The 14419-nt window shown below is 52.3% G+C and overlaps 1 pseudogene; it reads right to left on the bottom strand.

Moving 5' to 3' along the window:
• Nucleotides 1-392: 392 nt before the first annotated feature.
• On the bottom strand, nt 393-12623 carry LOC129201300 (electroneutral sodium bicarbonate exchanger 1-like; annotated as a pseudogene).
• Between the last annotated feature and the right edge of the window lie 1796 nt (nt 12624-14419).

Raw genomic sequence — 14419 nt, 5'->3', positions numbered from 1 at the left:
TGCCTGAAGCACACCAAGGATAACTGAAGACGTCTGCATGGCTTTCATGGGAATCCTCCAACTGGAAAAAAAAAAAGCAGTTTCTCCCCGTGTCCGCGTTGGCACATCCCTGAGTCACGTTCTCGCTCCTCTCCTTCAAAGTCAAGATTCCTAAACATAAAAACTGGGGAGGGGGAAGAATGGGAAAAAAAAAAAAAAGGGAGAGCATCATCAGTGGAAGATGGGGTTTGAGCCCCGTTCGTGGGACCACCGCGGCAGAGAGGAGCTGGCTGGCGTGCCACCGTCCTCGCCGCTGCTCGTTTGCTCAGCATTGCCGGCCGAAGCACGGGAAAACCGTACGCGCGCATCTCGTCACGCTCACATGCGGTCCTTTACCTTTTTCCTCCCCAAATTCAGACTGTTTCTGTGTTCATAGGGAGAGTCTTCCACACGGTCGTTTTCGACATTTCATCCCAGATATTAATCTCGGAAGGATCGGTCCTGCAATAAATATTTTACATCGCAATCCGTGATTACGGGAACTGCTGCCGCCAAGTGCGTTAGCACCAGCAAGAGGACCAGGGGGGCCCGGGGAACCAAAGCTCAGCGTAAGCACCGGAGGTTTTGCTGGATGAGGAGTTTCGGGAGGCAAGCCTGTAGAACAACAGCTCCAGGCAAAGGCTCTTGCTGGCGTTTAGCCCTGGAGCGGGCTCCTAAGCCACTGCTGCTACAGGTCGTGCCTACACCACCTCTTTCTTAAATATGAGGATCTCCTGCTACCCTAAAGTCACTGATGATGCAAGTTTTGGGGGTTAAATGGGAGTTGTGCAGCCGCTCTGCGCAGGGGCAGAGCCCCGCCATCGCCTCCGGCAGCCCTGCCCAGAAATTTGATTTTCCCGCCGAGCGGACCGCTTTACCGAGGGATGCTCGATAAAGACGGTGCCAAACACCTTCAAACGAATCTTGCCGGGGGTCCTGGCGCTTGGTGGCACTTTACCTGTCGCTGCTTTGCTGTGGGATATCCAAGTCGCTGGTCTTCCCCACTTTCAGTTGAACCCAATTTGCAGCAGCAGCTTCCATCACCTTCTGGGACTCCTGACGGAAAAGGGACAAATCAAGTTCTCAGTCTTTAATCAAAGCGGAGATAAACTCAGCACCCAGTAAAGACGTTGCACGCTGTCCTCTCCTCCTGACCTGCGGCAGCTTTAGCTATTAGTGCAGCAGGGTGAAGACCTTTCACTCCAAATACTTTGGGGGGATTAAAAAACGCTATTATGAGTAAACCTTTCCATAGTATTAATAATAATTAATAATAATAATAATCTTTATTATAGGACTCATTTTTAAAATTATACCTCTAGTCAAGTGTTAAGCTCACTGCTAATTTAGGACAAAAGGTTACGATGTGTGATCCAGGCTATTAGGATCCGTTTCTGTTTAGTTCTGATCTTGCCCCGACATTTAAAGACGAGCTGTGGCAGAAAGAGGCAATCTCACAGCCCGAGGGAGACGCCCGGCCCCGAGCACCCAGCAAGCTTCACCTCTTCTTCTTTGGCTTCATTTTTGGCATCGTCCAACTTCTTCTGCTTGCTTTCTGGCATAAGGTCATCCAGAAAGCTGAGCTCTCGCTTCGAGAAGCAGAAATCCATCACTTTCCGGACAAAAACGAGAGCCAAAACCTTCACGAATAAGAGGGAAGGTGCAGCGAGGTCAGAGATGATGCCACAGCTCGCTCCGACGCTACAAACACCCCGACGCCGAGCAGCACCGGCTCTTACCATCATGGGGAAGATGATGGCGGCACGCGACACCTTGATGGCCCAGAGCAGGACGAGGCAGATCAGCTGGATCATGGTGAAGAAATGCACCTTTCGCAAGGGGACGTGCCGCAGGTAATGAAATCCGGCTGGTGTTTCGCCGGCATCCCAAACAGCTTCAAGCGATCGAAGAACTGTAAAATAACAGTGAGAAGTTTCTGGCCCCGGGGAGACGCGGAGGGAGTGTTCAGGATCTCACTTGCAATGAGAAATCCTGGATCCCACCGCGTTCCTCTGCGAGCAGCACCCAATTTTCCCTCCACTCCATCTATAAACCGGCTTGCCCGCGAGAGCTGCCCACCGAACTGCAATTATTCCCCGTTATTCTGTTCTCAGCGTTTCTCAGCACGCTGAATCCCCCAGCAAGGATTTCCACCAGCCACAGAAATCGCCTTCCCTTCGTGCTGAAATCCCCCATTTTCCCGTAACCTGCCCTGAACTTGCCTGGTCCTCCCGGCCCTATACACCTCCTGTGCCTCCTCCAATCTTTTTCTTACACAAAATATTTTGATCGCTTGCTTTCGGAGAGGGATTTTTCCCCCATGCCACTGCTTTTTTTACCTGCTTCTATAGAGATGAAATACCAGGGACCCAACACGCTGTAAAAGAGGCCGTACCTGAATTCCTCTGAGCGACGACACACCCATGTAGAGAAAGACGCCATAAAGCACAGGCATTGGTATAAACTCCAAAAATAAATACAGAAATTAGTGCATTCTTGTTTTCAAATTGCATTTTCAGTATTACCGCTCTCTTCTACAGTCCCTGCCTAAAATTGCCTAAAGCCTTCCAGCTTCCACAGGGTTAGAGAAGTGTCGCATTTTAACCATCAGAGATTTTGTGCGTGCGAATGATTTCATGCTCTGCTTTAGGCTGAGCTTTTGAGTTACACTTCATCAGAATAATCCTGTTTTCCAGAAAGGTTGGAGGAAAATAGGTGATTTCGCCCATGCTACCATATGCCGCGTTCTGCGACGGTAGAAAAACATTTGTACGTGTTCTTGTGGCAACACGCAAGGAAGCCCACGGGGACGATTTCAGCGCGTTTAGCTACTGGGAACGGCTGTTCCGAGGCATCTGGGGGAACAAATTGCAACCGGTAACGTGCTGCCTGGTTGAAAGAGCAGAGGTACTGCTCTAAATACGCTTCACCGTAACCCATAAACACGGGTGGGCCTGAAAGACATCTGAAAATCCAAGCAGTTGGCTTGCTCGCTTGGCTCAAGCGTGCCAAACTGGGGTCTGAAGGGCTGGAAAGTGCAACCGAGGGTGGTTCCCACCACGGATCGAGCCCCAAGGTTTGGGATCACCTCCTCCTCTGCTCCACAGCTACTCAGGCCTGGAGAAAGGGGACTAGTTTTGCATAACCTCCAAAAAGCTCGCGGTTGTTGGGTGGTTTCCATTTTCCTCTTACCTTTAACACCGAAGTGAAGAAGACTGAGCAGCCCATTAGCACAAAGATCATCAAGCCAGTGACTCTCTGCTCTCGTATCCCCAGAAACTTGGGCTGTTCTCCTGGAGCTGAGCAGCCAGACTCTACTTTGAGGCTATTCACGTGGGTGATGGACAGGACGGTCGCAGCCACAAACCACGGCAGCCCCATCACGGAGCACACCCCCAGCATCACGGCCACCATGAAGAGGTCCAGGTGGTACCCGCATCCTTTCTGCGCGGAGCGAAACAAGAAACAGAGCATCTCACGGGACAAGAGCAAGGACAACGTCGCAAGTCAGACCCAAACAACCCTGTAGGAGCTCAAGTCGACGTCTTGAAAATTGAAAACACGAACTGGAAACAAATAAGGATGTATCCAGTCTTTGCGCAAGCACCTTGCATGACAATCCGGCAGCAGTTCAGACAAAGTGGATTTGGGGAGTTTGTATCTACTTCTCAACCAAAAAACCACCTTACTATTTTTCATTCATAAAGACATTTCTACCACTTGCGAGTAAGATATGACTCTCAGTTATGCCTGGCAGCACATCAAAATGATTCGTTCCCCAGCTGCTGCTGACATTTTAAAACAAAAGCGTGCTTCTACAACGCTCTAAGCTTAATATGCTCCTCCGAAAGATTGCTCATCTGAACTCCCCTGTTGTCGTTTGCTCCCTGTGTCATCATTAAGCCAGGAGACCATCTTGCCACGCTGCCTGACGTTGTTCCAAACCAATGCCTTCACAAGGCATTTGGAATTGGAGCTTCTCCCCGTACCTGCAGCCCAGAGCGGGTTGCGGATGGGGTTGTCTCCTGCAGCCCCTTACCTTCAGCCTGTGCTCCTTCCTGTTCACGATAAGAGCCGTGATCTGCTGGTCCATGAATATCAAGATGGTGCAAAGCAGAGCTGGGATGAGCGCAGCCACCACCGTCCACCAAGGGTTGGGTCCTATGGGGTTGATGAACCACCCGCGGTCGTCTCTGGTAGGCTGCAACAAAGCACACACATCAGCCTCGTCTCCCAGCCCAGCTACTTCACCGGCTTGGATTTTCCCCTCCATCCCCGTGTCACAGCATCTCCCAGCCCTGGTTTCACGTCACCCCGGGGCTCAGCAGTGCCAGCATCCTCTTTGCAAGCACCTGTAGCTATTTCTCCTGCAGGTACCTAGTTTTGGGGCTGTCTTCTCATTTCCAGGAGGAAACGATGCACTTGGAGGTGGAGGAGGAGATGGTCACACCACCAGCATCTCCTCCAGACTCAGCCCTGTCCTGCCCCGGTGAAACCCGCTCCGTGCCACAACACCCCCCCTACCTTGAACATATGGGGGATGTGGAGCTTCGGTGACGGGATCCCAGTCATGAAGTCAATGAGCACCATGATGACGATGGTGAGGAAAACAGCAAAGTCACTTATTGTGGACCGCACCTGGGGCAAGAAACCAGAGCTGAAAGGGGCATCGCAAAGGGGGCCGCAACATGAGATGGAAAAATGAGAGACATCAACAACATTAAGGCTGGTTAACAAAATCCCACCACTCTGAGGACATGCAGCCAAATCCCTTGGTTAGCTACTGTTGCTGTGCTTGTCTCTGTGAGAGCTGGTGTCAGACAATAAAAAAAAAAAGAGTTTAATTAGGTGGAAGAGGGTTGTTTGAATTCAAACCTTAAGTAAAAAAAATATTAAAAAATAAGGAAGCAGATGGCTGCCACTGCAGCCACGCTCACAGCTAAAATGGGAATAAGGCGCACTGAGGCATCGTATGTTCCTCAAAAGGAAGAAAAAGTGTCTTTTCCTATGGCAGCTCCTCATTTGAACCAACTTTCCCCTTGAGCATAATGCACAGAAGGTTAAAAAAAAAAAAAAAAAAAAAAGGCAAATAAACCCCCACAACTTTGGAAGACCTCTTTTCCCACTGCCTGAGCAAAATATCGCTCGGGGGCAGGTCGCGAGGCAGGTGGGAAACGCCGCGGTCGTTTAGCACTCATGGAAACGAGGGAGGGACATCCAAGCTGCTGGAGAGTTTGGCCTTCAAGGTCAATGTTTCCCAGCTTGACCAAGCGGTGGCAAATACCGCTTAGCGCTCCGGGAAAGCCATTTTGGGAAATGAGTGTGGAGACTGCTGCCGGCCACCATCTTCTACCTACTCTGGTTGGGAAGTAACGGCTGCTTTTAAACTTCTTCAATAAGCTCGACAGGACAAAGGTGGAGAAGAAGAGGATGCAGCACCAGAAGAGGACATTAGGCGCGTAGGGGCCATTGCGTCCACAGGCAGGTCCGTGAAACTCTCCATGCAAATACCGACATTCCTGGAGAAACAGAGCGTCAGGACACAAAGGTAGTGCACGTGCGGCAAGGAAACCTGGGATAACTCGGGGCTTTTGAGGATCTTGGTCCAAGATCCATGACCTTGTAACTGCTGCTGCTGCTGCTGCTGCTGACGGAGATTTATATTGAATGAGCAGCAGCTGAACAAGTGACACATCGAACCGCACAGAGGAGAGCGGAGAGGCGAGATGTGATGGGACACCATATCACAGACCCATGGCACATCCTCCGCTCGAATGGCAGGCAACCGTGGCTGAAGAAGACGCCAAGAGGGGAAGGAAACACTGGAAGTTCTTGGGGATAGAGAAAGAGGGAGCAGGGAAGGAGGGCTAAGACAACCGCGGAAGGAAAGGAGAAGAGACGAATCGTCCCTTCCCAGCGAAGGGCTCCCAGGACACGGCCAAGAGGGGATGAAGATGTCCTGAAGAGCCTCCCATCCTATGCCTGGGCTTTGCTTCCAGCAACAGCAGCCCGAGAGGCTGCTCAGACGTGCAAATTTATGCATGGACCTACAGACAGTGCTGAGTAAGCAAGCAAGGACTGGAGTTCTTAGGAACCAAGTAAGGAAGCTAAGGACTACCTTCAAGCAGGAACTTAAGTCCTCCAACTTCTACAAGAATCAAACCACCCACTTAACCTTGCTCCTGGTCAGAAAAATTGTCCTGCGACAGGGTCAAGGAGGACAGTTATTACCCACGATGTTGGGGGGACAAGGTGGACTCTCCTTCCCAGGACCAAGCGGGTTAAAACCACACGTTAGATTTAAAGAATGCCTTTGCAGAGCAGCACTAGCACAGTCTGAAGCCCCTCATCACCCGAAGGGCTCTGACTTTTGCAAAATGTGAACGCCCCTGGACCCCGCGGCCGCGGAAGTAGTGGCTTGGGGCACTTACAGTCACCGTGAGGTTTTCCCAGGCGATGCCAGACACGTCGATCTCGTTGCTCTCCCAGAAACGCAGGGTTGCCTTGCTGGGATGGCTTGGTGCCTCACACTTACAGCTGGGAGGAGAAAAGCCAAGACGAGGGTGAGGGAAAGGCAATGGAGGTGCAGCCCTGAGCTCCTGCCAAGGGGCAGCAGCCTTTTAGGAGGAAAAAAAAAACTCACTAGTAGACGGTGAGGAAGTCGAGCTTGCTGTGCATGTGCACAGGGTAGGTCTCTCGCAGGTGACTCAGCTTCTCCAGAGCCTCGTAGATGAAGATGATGCAGATGAGGGAGGCGAAGGCTTCTTCGGTGAAGCGGGTGATGTAGCACACCAAACAGCTGGCGTCGGTGGCCACCAGCACTATGCAGAAGAAGGCAGTCCACAGCCCGATGCAGGCCCGCAGAGAGAGATAGGAGAGCGCGTACTCCCTGGGAAACCAAAATCAAACAAAGGCTGGAAAGGCCAGGAAGAGGCGCCGAGCCGTGCCTTCCTTCGGGGAAAATCACGAGCAATTTAGGAGCACGTCAAGGCTGCAGATGGTAAATGCACTTTCCATGTCCTACTACAGACAGCCTTGGGGCTGCGGTGCAGGGTGCGGACCTGCAGGAGGAGAGGCCAATTATTTCATGATTGTTATTTAACAATTAGCTTGTGTTAAGGCCTTGGAGGCTAATTGAGGTCAGGGCCCTTTGTGGAAGGTGGTGTCCTCCCACATCACCCCCATGCCCTAACACCAAAACCCCGGCTGATTTTGCACCCAGTCACCTGCTACCAGCAAGCTGGGGCTGAAGAATAAATTGAATTGCAATCAGGGTGTCTCATCTCACATCAAAGTCATCACAACACAAGGATCCCCATCCTTATGGCTTCTCCTCTTCCTGCTTCATTTTAACCCTAAAAACCCCAAACAACCTCATCCATCCTTCAGAGACCAAGGGCTCTTGCACCATCACATACTAAAGCAGCAGCGTGCAACGTCTGCGACACAGAAAACAACTGAAATCTAACAACTCTCACTGAGAAAAAGACGAGAAAAACATCTTTTCTCCACCAGTGCCTCCTGAAGGCTCTCGCGGCACTCGGCCGCGGCAGCCGGCCTTACTTGCAGAATTTGTAGAGGATCTTTTCGAACACGAGGACGGGTCCAGTGCTGCCGAGGATGGTGAGAGGTTGGCCAGCAAAGAGGGAATACACCACGCCGGTCATGGATGCGCCCAGCAGTGACTCCATGGCACTCTGTCCAGGGAAGAGGCAGCGGCGAGGAAATAAATCAATGGGAAAAAGAAGAAAAAACCCAAAGCAAATTCACTGCAGCGAAGATTTTGCATGAGTTTTGCGCTCCCCCACGCCACCCAAGAGTGGTGCTCACGATGTGGCCGTCGGTCGCCTCCCCCAGCAGTCCCCCGAAGGTGATGACAGGGGACATGCAGGCACAGAAGAGGAAGAGGAAGGACGCCAGACACTGCAGGCTCAGACCATCCCGAAAGTCGCTCCAGAACCACGGGGCTTTGCGCTTCACGTCCAGGATCAAACCTCCAAAGAGCCTGGAGGAAGGAAAAACAAATAGACTGTTTCCCTGCAAGACCACACAGAGGGGTTTTTGCTGCAGAAGGACAAGCCCAAGCAGACAGTAACCTTCATTGCTAACCAGCAGCAGTCTCCTTCGGCCGTTTTATACCCGGCAGAAACCAAGCAAGCACAAAAAACCCCTCCAACAAAAAGAAAAAGGACCAAACCTGAAAGCCCATCCCCTCTTACTGCAACTGTCCCTTGCTTGGAGAAGCAGCAGAGCTCTCCCTGGAGGTATTTACACAGCTGCTTCCACCCCAAATCAAGAAAATCTGTCTGCAGTGGTGCTGTGGCTGAGCCCAGCTGCCCAGATCTCACCTGCCCAGCCCAGGGGACCGAGCTGGTAATGTGAAGCCCCTTCACTGAACCAACTAACCCCAGAAAACTGCTACAAGGGAAGGTGCACGCTCCGATTCTAGAGGCAAAGAGAAAAAAAAAAAACAAACAACAAACCCCACAAACTATTAAAGCTCACACCTTCCCGTGCGCTCCAGTTCAGGACCACTGTGTTTCTCTGGCTTGCTGTGAGAAGCACTGTCATCGAGAGCTCCTGGCATCTTCCTTTTTCCCTGTTAAAAAGGAAATAAGCCAAAGCTATGGATTCGTAACCACTGGCTTGTTGGGCTTCTGGTCTGGGTATGTGACTGCGTCAAACTGGGACCTGGTGAATCTGGGTCCCAGAACAGCATCCCCGGCCGGCCGGCCGCCGGCCTGCCCGTCCCCCTCGCGCCTCCCTCCGCCGCAGCACCCACCTGCGAAGGGACGTTTTTCGGGGGCTCGATTCGGATCGATGGATCCCATTCTCCTGGCGGCAAGACCGTGACCTGATCCAGAAACTCGTCGATGCTGGCCACCAGGTCAGCCCGGTTCTCGGCTTTATAGGCAACGTCACGGAAAACCTGCCGACAGGAGACAACCTGCTCAGAGGACAACCCATCTCCGATGTCCTAAGCACTACAGTAAGCTCCTGGCTAAATGCAAGATCATTTTCCCCAAATTTCCTGCTTGTAATGGCAGGAAATATTCCCCCAAATGGAAAAATCTGTCCATCACGGTACTTGTAATCATCTCCTCCACGAGGTCCCCATCCCTCATGGCACACCATACCCTTTTGCTCAAAGCGGGGAAGTTTCACTGGCCCTGGCAACGCCACCACTGGGGACAGGGTGCTGGGGACCCCGGGGAGGTGCAGGATGCACACCGGGTGGGATTTCAACCTCCAAGAGGTGGGGTGATACAAATCCGTGCGTTTGCTTCGGCGTGTGAACGAGGGGTGGGCTATCTGGAGAGGTGCGGGCAGTTAGGAAGCAAATCCTCTTCCTCACTACTGCAGAGAGCTGAAGAAAACCAAAAATGACCCGGAATTCTCTCTTCTCGCACCTCATCCGTCATGATAGTAGCCATGGACCTGCCGATCTCATGGTACTGATGGGCTTTGCCTTCTGGTCCAAGCAAAACAAACAGGAACCTGGGCAAGAAAAACACAATGAGCGAGAAGAACGTGTCCTTGCTCAAAGGACACCCAAGGAAATCCCTGGGAGCCCCCAGCCCCGAGCGCAGCTCCAGAGGGGACACGTAGGCTCACCGACTCCGCCAGGAATTTGAAATTCACCAAAACCGATGGCAAATTTAATTTTTGGGCCAATTTTCATTAAAATTGGCCAAGGGGTTTGAAAGACACAGCAGGGAAGGGATGCGAGTGGGAGAAATGTCCTCGCTCCCCCTGCCCTTGTTCCCTTGGGACGCCAAACTGATGCATGCACCTTGATGTTCTTTTGTTGGGTGGGGGTTTTTTGAAATAAAATCTTTGTGCTTCTCCTTCAGACCTTGTTGGGATGGGAACTTCCGTCATGCCCGAGAGGAGGACAGCCGGGGTCAGGCGGACAAATGCCACGATGGGCTGGCGAAGGAAATCCAGCTCTCCTACGAGCACGTTGGATGCTTCAGCCCCGGTGGGAATTTTCTTCATGAAATGCAGCTGCGCCTAGGCACAACAAGCGATTTTCAGGCAAATACCCCAAAAGCAAAGCCCTCAGCACTCTGCAGCCAAATTTGCAAGACCAAATCTGGCCCTAAAGGCATAAGATAGCTACGAGCGTCTCACCTTGCTTAAGTCCATCACGTTGCTCTCGTGGTTCACCCCATTTTTAGCTTCTGCAGTGGTAGGAGAAGGATGAGGGGTGAGTGTTTGGGCTGGTAGGAAAAAGAAAGACACTCAGAAAGACGGACAAGGAGCAATTGGGATGCTTCTCCTCTGCCAGGACAAGTCGAATGGGACCAGAGCCCTGCAGGAACCCTCACCTGGCTTGTCAAGGAGGTGCAGGTCTGACTGCTTCTTGCTCACATCAGCAAACGAGCGGACGATGGGAAGAAGGTTGTTTCTTTTCTTCTCATTCTGATGGTGATGCTTCTTCAGTAGGACTTCTCGAACTTTTGCCCACACGTGCTCGTCAAACTCCGTGGACTGGTCTTGCGGGCCCAGGATCATATCTGGGGATGGCAAAGGGAAACGAAGCCGTCAGAGCAGAAACCCCCCCAGGTCCCAACCCCCGAAGCCCCCGGGGGAAGGCTGTGCCACGCAGGATCCCCTGACACAGGCCCAGCCTTGCTTAGCAAGACATTTTAATACAGTTCAGCCTTTGCAGCGAAAGCAAGAAGTTTCTTTTGCTAAAAAACACGAGCAAAGTGCTTATTCATCACTCTGCTAAGATAATTATTTCCCATTCGAAATAATGCAATTTTCTTGCCCCGTCTGGCCTTTCTGTCTGACTCTACACATTTAAAAAAAAAAAGCTGGAAAAAACACACCAGAAAAAGCTGGTGTGACTGTTGCACGCCCAGCCTGCATCCAAAACCAACTTAAAAACACAGCGGGGTTTCTGGAAAAGGACGCGCCGTTGGGGCAGGGTTTGATTCGGGAGCGGAGGGCACCGCGGCAAACCGAGCTCGGCCGTTCCCGCAGAGACGCGGCGCCCGCGGTACCTGCAATCTCTTCGATGCTGTTGGCACAAATGTCCAGCAGCACCGTCCCGTTGATGATGCAACTCCTCAGCTCAGAGAGGCTGTGCAAGGACAGCGTGGCCACGTAGGGCTTGCTCCAGCGCTCGCCGCCGTCTTCCACGTCCTCCTCAAACTTCAGCCACCTGCGGACATCAGGCGCGATCAGCCCCATTGCGAGGAAACGGCCTCAGCTCCGCAACCCCTTTAACAGAGCTACAGGGCGGCGAGAGAAGGCTCCTCGCATCGGCACCTGCAAAAGCTTTGCCAAAGTCCCGGAGAGCGGAAAGCAGAGCCCGCGGGCGCTGCCGGCGAGGGGACTCCTCTCCCACCGCGGCCGGCAGCGGGGATTTACCTTGCCGTTTCCTTCCACTCGGCATCTTCACCCTCTTTCACGCAGATCTCATCCAGCTCGGTGAACAAGTCATGGGGAACGTGCTGCTCGTCCTCCTCGGTCCCGAGGATGAACTGCACTCGCTGGGACGGAGTGTCTGGGGGCAGAAGGCAAAGCCCCGTCCCGTTACCGTGCCCGAATACGGCCCGTCACGCTCACAGGCAAAGCGGGCATCGATCGGCACCATAAACATCGGGCTGGCCCCTCTGCCCTGGCTCTGTCCAGGCTTGCACAGAGCCCCAGAGAAGGAGAAGCATCTAATCCACCTCTGCATAAGGATGGGCATCTTCCCTTCCCCACAGTTCCATTTTTAAAGCCAGGATCCCTCTGAGGAAGGCGAGCCTAAATCCTTTATGCATTTAACTGTCTTAAAAAAAAATAAAAAAAAAAAAAAAAAGAGAAGAAAGAGGAAAGTTTGGGAAAAGAGAGAGGGTCCTGCTAAATGATGCCGCTTTCCCTCGGAAGAACAGCAAGCCACTCAAACAGGCACGGGGACCTGCTTGCAGAAGACCCCAGCACCCACGTAGCCCCGAGGAGTTCAGTGAACGCTGCGGCGGGACTTACAGTGGTAGCCCTGCTCCGTCGGGGCAGAGTCCTTCTCCCGTTCCCGATGCTTCTGGCTGTGGGGACGGTGATGCCGCTGGCTTTGCCTCACCAGCGGCATCCGCACGCCCACGTACAGGGTCCGGTGGCCTGCGAAAAAGCGGCGTTTGCATCGTTCTCGATACCGCGGAGACGCTTGATGCAGATGCTGCAATTAAATCAGTGCAGCCATCCCAGGAGGAAACACCAACTTCTCTTAATTTTCTTTTAACTGGATCCCTGAACGTCACAGACCTGCCCTTTTTTCCCAAGCCTATTTTACTCAAACTTTGCAACGAGAGAGCAACAACAAGTGATGGTTCCCGATCATCTAAAATGCCAAGCAAGGGACGTCGCAGGGACTTTGTGCGACGGGAAAAGGCGCTGGGCTGGCGGCTCCTCTACCGGGATCTCAGCAGAGACTCACCTTCCAACTCCTCCTTCTCATAGTGAATATTGACGACGTTGCTCGTTCTTCCTTGGTCAATCGCTGCCTCTTCGTCATCTCCCTGTTTAGAAAGGAGAAGGGAAAAGTTGCGCAGAGCTCCCTTACGTCCTCCCGGCCATCGTCCACCCCCGCGTCCACCCAAATCCACAAGCATCACGCCTCCGCGTGCCTCCTCCTCCAGGCACAGCCCTAAAAGCACGGACTTGGAGGAGGTTTCTCTTCCCATAACCCAATAAAACAGCCCGTAGCATCGTTCAAACACAAAAAAAAACCCCAAAAAAACCTCTGAGATTCGCACCCAGTTGCTCGATTTCTGAAACCGAAGTTTGAAGAAGAGCAAAACACCAAGAAAACTTGGGGACCTGGCAGGGCTGTTGGACGAAATTCAAGAAGCAAGAGCTACACCGGGCACTGGGAAACAGCCCAAAAGAACCAAACCCATAATTTAAAATAAAACTTCAAACGCCGCGCTGGCAGATGCTGCCCGTCGTACTAATGATGATGCATTAATCACAAAGACTTAATTAAAAAAAACCCAACAAACCCAAAGCCAGAGAATAAATAACTTGTTACGATTTAAGCTGCAAACACTAACGTGAAATCTGCTTTTTATCCCCCAAATTCCTGCTTCGACTGAACAGCATCACCTGCCACCGCGCAGCAGCGATGCTCGGGAAAGGCACCGGTTAATTTAACGACCAAGAGGAAGAAACGCTCCTGTCTGGAAACGAGTTTGGTGGTCCCCGAGTATTAATTTCAGAGCCGACCTGTTGCTAACTCCCCGCCAGCTCCCGGGACTCGCCCACGTAACCCGGCAGCCGGATTATCACGCGCCCGTGGCTTTCCTGTCCCCTCTCCGATGATGGCCTCCGCCACCCTCCGTCCCCTCTTAGCAAAAATGCATCCTGCTCCCCTTTGGTTTTGCCAAAAAAAAAAAAAAATCCCCAAAAAAACCAACCCCAAGAAACTCCAAACCCCAAGCCGGGAAAAGGTATGGGATGAAAGGGCTTAATAAAATCGCTTTAAATTGCAATTTAAAAAAAAAATCGCTGTTTAAAGAAAAAAATCGCGGTTTCAAAAAAAAATCGCAGTTTTAAAAAAAAAAAAATCGCGATTTAAACGAAATCACAAGCTCGAGCGCATTAGGTGGGTGTTGGAGTGGGAATACACGGGGCAGTTTGGGAGTCAAACACCCCGCGGGTGACATGGGGAAAGTCTCCGTCTCTCTTAGAAACCGTTTTGCCCCTGTACTCCGACCAACAACGCTCGACCTGCCGCCGGGAGCCCTCCCCGGCACAAAGCATCTCCCCCCTCCGCATCCCTCTGCGCTCCGGGGAAATGCCGACGGGATTTCGGGGAGAGGTTTCCAACCGTTTGGGGCGGGGTGGGGGGGCATCGGGGACGTTGGGCCCCTCGGCAGAGCCCCTACCTGTAACTCTTCCAGCAGCGTCATTTTGTAACCCTCGTCCTGGCTCATCCTGACGTCGGTCAGCGGTTTTGGGGTTTTGGGGATCAATCAAGGGGGGTTAGACCCCCCCAGGACACCGCAGTAACCCTCACCGAGAGGAGCTCAGTGTCGCCCGCTGTGTACCAACTCCAGGTACACAAAAAGTGACCGTTTCTTGGAATCGGAATCTTGGGCACGGGCGGTTATTTAAAGCCACGTAACCCCAAAACTCATCCTGCTTGGAAAACTTAGTGGATGGGGAGAAACCAGCTCTGTTTTGAACCAAACCTACCCGGAGGAGAGAAATGGGGTGTAAACGCCGGGGCGAAAGGCATAAGCGGCGTTTTGGTGTGTTTCACAGCACAAGCTGCCAACATACGACTGAGGCACAAACCCTTGGGAAAATACCCGTTACGGGGCGGCTCAGATCCCCCGCTGCTTTTATATTATTAAGTTTTAAAGCTTCAGGAGCAAACGTGGGAGGAAACGGGACAAGTGGGGAC

Source organism: Grus americana, unplaced genomic scaffold, assembly GCF_028858705.1.
Source record: "Grus americana isolate bGruAme1 unplaced genomic scaffold, bGruAme1.mat scaffold_91, whole genome shotgun sequence".
NCBI lineage: Eukaryota > Metazoa > Chordata > Aves > Gruiformes > Gruidae > Grus > Grus americana.
Note: the sequence above shows the minus strand (reverse complement) of the source record. Positions and strands in the feature narration are given on the sequence as shown.